Here is a 9809-nt window from a genome sequence, read left to right on the forward strand (position 1 = left end):
TGACACGGGTTGCCTTTTTCCCTATCAATATCAGGCGAAATCCTTTCCCTTCGGTTGTTGCTGCAACGCGTTGCATCAGATTCAGATTAAACCGCTGTATACGGGGAAAAGTATATATAGGCGTCTTCGACGATCGAAAAAAAAAATGGGATGAAATCCAAACCGACGGGCATGACTCCTACTATTGGAAATGTTGAAATTGAAAACTCTCAGCAGGAATTTATGGGAATGTCGTCGAAAAAGAAGCCAATTTTATTACTCCGCTTATATCTAATTTATATATATATATTTTTTGTATACGTTTAAAACACGCGTTTTTGTTTATTGGTCATATTTTAAGTTTATGTTGAATTTATTTACAAACTCTAAATAATATGTAAATTCATATATTATATGATTATCAAGCCGAGGACGTTAAAAGTTTAGACTGTTTCATAATATATATTATATTTTACCACTGAATTGTATCCAATCGGCTGCAGACGGAGACCTATAGGTAGGATTTGTCCACAAAGCTATTAGCACTAAGCAGGTACACTAAAACCAAAATACCTCTTTTTATTTTTGTACTATAGAGGACCGGGTAGAGAACCACGATTTGCATTACAGCTCCCCGGCCCCCATCGTTTGTTGACATAAGACATAGGTAATACATCAATAGCATGCGGCTTTAGCCTGACCTGGCAGACTTTCCTCAGCTATCGCTGGTAGGTATATGCTGCCAGGGAGCGCATTGCTCGGGGGGCAACCAAAATAATCCTATATAGTGCTCTATTTTATAATTTTTTACCGCTATCGAAGTTGAGTATAATACAGTTAGTTTTAGATAAATATACCTATACCGTACTGTTTATAACAAATAACGATAATTTTTCATTATTTAGTATTACCTAGTTTAGTTGTTATATTGTAATTGCTAATATTATGAAAAATATTAAGACAATATTTAAAAAACAATTTCATGTCTGATCTTTTGACATTTTGGTGAAAATGATTGTTGAAAATCGTCATTAATATATATTGTTTTAATGATAAAATAAAATAATTTAAGTTTTAAAATATTTTTAAATTAATTTAAAATAAATAGCCTGTAAAATATAGCTATATAAATAGCATCCAAACAAGAACTGATGCTTAACATTGCTTAACAACAATATTATTACATACAACATATCGTTTGACCTAAAATGCCATGGTTTATAATATTACACCTATAGTAGGTAATAATAATATTGTATACATTTTAATAATACAGTAATAGAAAATTGTTTAAGCTTTCATGGATTGGATTAAGAAGTGAGAATTCTTGGTAATACACAAGTTAGGGTACTTTCTTAAAAACTTACGTTTGAATTTGGTCTTGCCTAGGACATTATTGGAAAATAAATATCACTCTGAAAAATGTTGCCTCGGTACGATAGTTTCTACATTTTAAACAGACAAAGTAATATTTAGACTCAATTTGAGCTGTACTATAATTTAATTGTTTTAATTTTAAAAAGGCACTTGTTATAAGATAATGTACCTATTTATATGTTAACTTGGTAAGTTGTAACTAAGTTTAAAATGATCACTTCTGTAGTGGGTACGCAGAATAAACTGTATTAAGTATATACCTACCCATATAGTTTCGTGCAGTGTATATAGTGAACAGTGTACAGTGTATATAGTGTACAGTGAACTGTAGGTTTCAATTATTACAACAATTGAATGTATTACTGTATTAGTGTATATTGTTATAAAATTTTGTTGATCTGTTTCCGCTTGTCTATATAGGTAATACTATATATAATATTAAAGTCACTATTTAAATGATCCAGAGAAAGGATGGTGCGCAAAACGGACAGTATTCTTGTTAGTTCATATATGAATTTCCATTCGCAGCAATACAATCCAAGTAGGTAATACATTTATTTTAAAATGTTTAAATAAATATATTATTTTAATATTGTGTTACTGTGATGATTGAAAAATAAAATAATTCCATTGTAACTTATATATGGCTATTGTCTGCAACTAAACTTTAACCTAGCTGATCATTCAAAATATACGACACCGCCGACACTATTATAATTTGTTCTTAAAACAAATACTTTAGGAATTTTTTTTTGTTTTCTATTTTTAGTTTGTACCTATACTTACTAGCGCATACAATAAACACTACTAAACTTTACGGTCGTTATATTTATCTCAATAACATAATGTTTCCATGACATAATATATATATATATATATATTGGCATTCATGTGTGAATATGACGTCAACAATATCACGTAAAGGTAATTTAAAACTATGCAGTCAGAACTCAAAAATAAATATATAACACTAACCTAACTTATATCTTTTGAATATTTTCATCGCTCTAAGCAATAATGATATGAGTTTTCAGCGTACATCTTGTCGCAAATATTTGAACATGCAACAGTAAGATACGACGAGATCTCTGTCACACAAACTAAAAATTAAATCTTATAGAATCCACTAGAAAATAGTTAGTCGGTGATTATACCATATTTGGTTACGATAAAAAACCATTCAAAATCGAAATCTTGCCAAAACACATCTCTTAAAATGTTTTCAAGATCCGAAACCGATATTTTGAAGTAGGTAGATGTTTTTGCGGTTCTATGGTTTAATTTTATTTTTTTATATCGGCCACTACTCTATATATTATACTCTATGTCTATATGAATTCTATTAGAAATATAGGTAAACATTTTCAAGAATTAAATATAATAACAGTCTACAGACATATAATATACACTTACTTTTATTAACATAGTAAATGTATATTATGAATCGTTTCTATATTTCAGAAAAATAAGTAGGTAGGTAATGTGGTATGATAATGTATAAATTTGAAATGTATGACAAATGAAATTAACACATTTAGACCTTTAGTCCCTAGACATCTGATTCTCAATATTATAGGATAAAACATTTTTAAAAAAAACGTGAAAATTACTTAAAAAAATTATTTTTACAATTGAAAAACAACCCACGCTTAATGTTTTTAAAACACTAATTTTTACCATTAAGCACAAAATAATATGAAACAAAATATTTTTCACTATCATTGACAGCTGCAGAACGATACACCACTAAAATTTCTAACTCGCGTAAAACAAATTTATCGAATTGATGGGGCAAAATGCAAATGTACAATAAATTCGTAACACAAAAGTATAGTGATACACAATACACATTATACATGATCAAGATAAACGATAGTATAATTGATAAACGGATTAACGAACGTAATAAATAAACGTCGCGAACCCGCGGAGCCCAGTGTCATATATCAAACGTCATTCATAATTTACATTTCAGATACCGCTATGGTAACTGGTATAGAAATAAGTGTTAGGTACAACTGTTAGTGGTCACCTCGAAACGTTGCATTTGACCGATAATTCGACTTATACTGAAAATACTACCAGCTCTAATACAGAGACTAAAATATGTATTTTGGTGTCCAAAAGTACTCGGATACTAAATGTGGTGACTCTGTATCTGGAGTTCGGCGACAAGCGCTATCGTCATTGGCACAGAAATGCTTAGGTCGCAAAACCAAACGTCAATAATATTTGTAATTTTTTTATGGAAAAATTGTATAACATATATTTTTTTTAATCATATAATTATATAGGTACGTAATTAAAACAATATTTTATAATAATAATTAAATATATTGTAATACAAAATATTGTCGAACGATTCAGAAAAATAATGGTCATGCATTATTTGTGAAACTTAATAATTTTAGATGTAGGTTATTATTACGGTAATGTGTATACCAGTAGAATACACCGAGTTTAGGTATTGAAAAAAGGAGTATAGGTAAAATATGCCCACAACGCGTTAAAATAGTAAAAGCAGAGGGCACAAAAATCGTCACACAATAAATAAAAATTAACAATTTCGCATTACTATAGAAGTACGTAGATCTCACCTGATCGGTCCCGGTTCCGTCCACGTGACTTTATTGCTATAATAATAATAATAATAATAATATTACGATATTTGTATTATAGTTTTGCGAGCCTGTGCCGTTCTGGACGCGTGTGTTTGGCCGTCGGCTGTGTCGTGAAGGTGTCTCGTGAAGGCGCAGGCCGCGTGCCGTCCAAACAGCGTGCCGGCGGTTACTGCGGTCACCGGATCGACGCGCCGCCGTCGCGCACTTTCACCGAGGCCCGCGCGATGGGCGTAACCCCGGGGACGGCGAGCGCGGGCGCCTTGGCACGCTCACGCTCCGCCCGGCTGGCCCACGTGCACCCGCGGCGCCGCGGACCGTCTCGCGCCGGGTGACCCACATCCGGCGGTTCCCGTGGGCGAGTTTTCACCCAGTACCCGAGTTTCGGGGCGCCTCCTTTTCACCCGCCCAGACTCTCCCCGTTACCACCCCCCCCTCCACCCACTCAGCCTGTCAAGAAGTCCCCCCCCCAACCACCACCAATACCAGTCGTGGGGGGGTGCGCGCCTCCCTGCCACACACTCGCGCACACACGCACACAGTCGCGCGAGCGCGTTCGCTCACCTCTCCGCCTACCGTTTTTTTTTCTTTCACCGACGACCGACTTATTTTATCTTTACGATGTTTTACGAACGACTTTATAATAATGTAATGCACTTATTATACGATGTCCATTATATTATATTGTGTTATATATTGTTGTATTATTATCTTTCGTCTCGGTGACCGTCGCGTATAATGTTTCCGTTCCATTCGAAAGTCTATTATATTATATTATACTTTAAATGACCAACGGTCGCAATTTATTTTCCAGCGATTTTTCCTAATATAGTTTTCTCTTTTCTCCCACTGCATATAATAATAATCAGAGCCCTAATTAGGAATTTTGGGACACAGGACTAACTTTTTGGTTGGGCCCCTTTAACTTCAATTATAAATTCGGTTTTTTCGCTAAATCGCTTTCGTATGTTAAATTTATTTTTTAAGATTATAAATAAGTCATACCTATTAATAAGTAATATATCTATCTATAAGTAATTATATTTAATGTTGATTGATACAAATAAAACGTAGGTATATGACTGTATCACAGTAATATTTGGAGGCCCCTAATTATGTTGAGGTCCGGGGCTGCAGCCACACTAGCCCCCGACACAGTCCTTTTAGTCCAAAAATTCTACTTAAAAGACCAACAAGAAATTAGTATTTATAGGTAATTTATGATATCTAGAGAGGCCACAGCCCCTATGCCCCCCTATAAGTAGGGCTCTGATAATAATACATGTAATATAATGCGTTCGGCCTGAATCCGAAACGCGTGAAAAAAATACAACTTTTGATTTAGCAAGCCATATTCTACTAAGCATAAGATTATTTACCGGAATGGTATGGCTATCGCGTGGAGGCTATGCAGAATACAATAATAATATTGTTGTAGTGATGTGATACACCATTGCCGTATTTTTATTTTATCCTTTTAATAAACGTTTACGCAAATTATATAATATACATGATATGAACCCCGGACTGAGGGTGTGTCGTATTTCATTCATTGTGTTTTATCACGGAGTTCCGCCATATTATATAGGTATAACTATTTTGATTAACTAACAAAATGTATAATAATAATCATTCGGCCTACTAGATATGTACGTATGCCGAACTAGTCTCGTTCTATCACTTGCCCCGTGTATTGCTATACCCATCGGTAAAGTAAAATATACAATATTATTATTATATTATCCATAATATTTTATTTCAATATACGTTAAATTATACTCGGTATATAACTAAGCAAGGCTTGGCAAGTTAATGATTTTTTTTTAACTCAGTTAAGTTAAGTTAATATGCACCAATAACAAAAAGTTAAAAGTTGAAAGTTCATTTAACTATAGGTTAACTCAGTTAAGTTAAAAGTTAATACACACTTTTTGTTAACTTTTTATTAAGTTAAAAAAAGTTAATTTGTTTATACAACGCTAGAGTACTTAATTTTTTTCCAACCCAAAACTAAATTATAGACTATAGTGTTTATACTTCATACAGTATTTCCATATTAGTTAGATTCGAATGATATACAATTTTCACTTTAAACAATTTACGGTCAATATTTTTTGACATGGAAACAAAATAGACTGAAATAGTGAAATATAATAAAACTAAATACAAAATAAATTAACTTAACTTACTTCTTGAAATGGAAAATTAACTCGTTAATTTCACGTAAATTAAAAAAAGAAATTTAGTAAGTTAACAGTTAAGTTAATGAAAAGCCAAAAGTAACTAGTTAAGTTAAAAAGTTAATATAATATTAGCTTTTTAACTCGTAAATCCCCAGCCTTGTAACTAAGTGCCTTATCTAACATCCAAATCTTCTCCTAGATACCCCCTGTTTGGTATTAATCTGTCACTTCGGATACAAAGTACCTATTATACTAGTGATAAACAATGTTTTTATTGTTACCGTAATATACCACGTAACAGTATAATAGTATTTTACAATAATATGATTATTATGTTATTATTATAGGTATAATAGTCAATAATAATTACAATCTTCTTCTTCTTTATATTATTATATTATAATATTATTATTATTATAAATTATATTATTACATATCAACATACGTACAATGTACATATAAAAAAACTATTGTATGATTTTTAGTACTCAGTAACATCAGAAACTACTGAACCAATAAAATTGACACCAACTTTTGCACACATCATATTCTTTGAGACTCGAGTATAGTATTTAATGTATGTATAAGCCATCATGATAATATTATTAACAGCATTCAAATCAAATAGTCTCTTTTAAGAGGTAATGCAATTTTCTGTATGCATTTTGGATGCACCACTACGCGCACCTCGTGACCTCGTTCAATCGTTTCGATAAAGATTCCTCATTCGAAAAATGAAACGCGTTTCTGCTAGAAAATACCTATACTGTTTTTTTATGATCAAAAAATGTTACCATTTTCCGCGTTTAACTCGTGTGGCACCGATAGAACGTCTATTATTTTCTTAACACAGTATTTTCTTTTCATAATATTCTTTTTAAACGAACGATTTCCTATTCTCCGTCCGTTTTTTATTTTTGTCCCTTTTCCTTTCTAGAATTTATTACTTTATGTTAGAAAATATCAACGGACATCTGTTTACTTCTACTTATTATTTTGAAATTTAAACATATAAGAATTCGTACGAAAATACATGTTCAATGAAACGTCTTATAAGTACCTACCTTGTACCTATGTATTATTATTTTATAGTAAAAACGTTGCCTTAGGGGTAAAGTGCAGCGTTATATACTCCACGAATTTTCCTTGCCTAATTTACCGTGAATACTTTGAACTATTTGTATTTCCATAACCAATTCAATATTTGTTCAATGATATGAAAGCAAACGATAATTATAATAAAATTTTCTTACTTTAGGATTATCCTATAAATCTTTTTTTTCGTTTTTCAAATTATTGGTACCCAGCCATAATCTTATACAATTCACAATAGATAAAGAGTAATTAAAAATAATTAATTATATAAAACATAATATTATTTATTTATTTTCCTGGAATGAACAAGTTCCACAAGTTTGGTAATGGCCGTTAGACTAATAATTAACCTCGATAAACGATAATATGATATAATAAATGAATGATATGATAAAATAGTTTACCCAAATAAATAAATATAAATGTGCAGCAGTGTTATATTGCTATATTACGTAGGTATACAAATATACAAATAATAGGTAATTAAAGCGTTAAGCGTTTCCAAATTTTTTCAACTCCATCAAATGTGTTTAACTCAGTGTATAAATAACGTTGGAATTACACATTGTAGCTATATTTTATAAACATTACGCGTTTAGTTATTATATAATATTTTAATTTTTAATAATAAACCGATCGGTACATTTTTTTTTTTTTTATTGAACAAAGCATAATATTTACAATCTGTATTTACAGGTTATACAATAAGTAAATGTGATGGAAATCGATTTACAGGAGGGGGAAGTTGCCAATTGGCGACACCCCGTGGGGATCGGTACATTTCAATTCGAAATCGTATGTGAAAGATTAATATATTATATTCTTGTTTATAATATTGAATTTGATTTTAAATGAAAATGTATGTATTATGGTGGTATTAAGATTTTTTTTGTCTATTATTGTGATTACACTTATTATAACTATTATATTATATTATATTAAACTGATGTATGAATGTAATCTAGCCACGTTGTATCAATACACATTTTGAAAGTAAAAGGAAAAATAGTATGAAAAATAATAATACAAAGAAAAAAAAATCTAAAATTAACACTTAAATACAAAGAGCAGATACCTACTATACCTACTACAGAGTATAGACTTTATAGACACGTCTCAAAGGTCTAATAATAAACAATTAAAAATGAGCGAATTTTTGTTTTAACAACGGGGGTTGTCATACATATACTAGCATACTACAGACGGTATAATTTACAAATATTTTATAAAACATAGGTAGTATATAGCTAGTATGGATTAGATCTTAGCCAAGTAAGTGATTAATGTAGGCCAGGCCAATGGAGTGGATGTGCTGAGACTTGATAATTATTATTTGACCATTGTAATTAAACGCCATCGTCATTTGGAATGCTGGAAAGTCCCGCCGACGTGTGTGTGTGTGTGTGTGTGATTGTATAACACGCAGACTAGTGTATTGTTTTATGTTTGTTTTAAATTAATACCTAGGTTATAAAACTGTTTTCGACCAAAAACTGTTTTTAATTTTCGTGTAATCGTTTGTCGTTATTGCCTTTTAAACCGAATAGGGCTGGAATATAGAGCGTACTAGGGTAAGACGATAACAGCTGTTTAGTGCGTGTCATAGGTAATAATACATAGGTAGAAATGCATACAATATTCTCATACATGGTTTTGGCAGCGTAGTATATAATATGTATTATCTTTAGAGCAATCGTTTCGAAGCTCAAATCATATTGTATATCAGTTAAATTACGTTCCTAATATAATAGATGCATTTATCATCAGGGTGAGCACCTTGATGAATTAGATCTTTGACTGCATGTGTAAAAATATGCATCTCGTGAAAATCTAGTGTTTATAGGTTTTACATTATAATGATATATAACGACGAATAACGTATTAAACATAGTGAATTGTAGCAGCCACACAATTATACAAAGTATTGACCTAGCCACTGTTCGTATATAGAGAAACGTATAAGCAAACTTTGTGCACAAATGCATGCAACCGATCGGAACCAACTCGTCATATCGGCAGACCGCGGGAAAGTGGGTAGAGGTCTGAAAGTATACTGCGATTTTTGTAAAAAATGTCAGTAGATCAAGGACGCGCATAATATACCGCAGTCAACACATCATTCAAGAAGATGTCTGGGCACACATTTTGGTATTGGTATGTCAACACATTGTTAGGTACTACATAGTAGAATCGAAGAATCGTTTTAACTGAGAACGTATTAGCATTGATTATAAATACTAGTTGTGTGTTTACAAATACTAGTATTTATAATCAATGGTATTAGCATACAGATACTTACCCGTATCAACAAAATATCTTTAACGAGTTTGAAATTTAATTTTTGCAAATTATTAATTTTTTTAAAAGTTAATAATTGAATCTACTGTTGGTGAAATAATAACTAAATATTTATATATAATATGTCAAACCGTGAAAGATAATAATATTGTTATTTATAATTTTTGTAATAATATATATTAATATATTTACATCAAACTCAAAATCAGCATTATCACGGATTTGTTTTATAGTTGATTGAGTCATATCAACAAATTTT

General features: G+C 31.3%; 1 protein-coding gene across 2 annotated transcripts in view; it reads right to left on the reverse strand.

Annotated features, from left to right (window-relative positions):
* LOC132938510 (LIM domain transcription factor LMO4.2-like) overlaps positions 1–4160 on the reverse strand; it is a 69099-nt gene extending 64939 nt beyond the window's left edge. For both annotated transcript variants that reach the window (XM_061005387.1, XM_061005385.1), the window contains exon 1: positions 3954–4160. The gene's annotated coding sequence lies outside the window, so the exon portion shown is untranslated. The remainder of the gene's footprint in view (positions 1–3953) is intronic.
* Positions 4161–9809: the final 5649 nt, after the last annotated feature.

The sequence above is a fragment of the Metopolophium dirhodum genome, chromosome 2 (assembly GCF_019925205.1).
Source record: "Metopolophium dirhodum isolate CAU chromosome 2, ASM1992520v1, whole genome shotgun sequence".
Lineage (NCBI taxonomy): Eukaryota > Metazoa > Arthropoda > Insecta > Hemiptera > Aphididae > Metopolophium > Metopolophium dirhodum.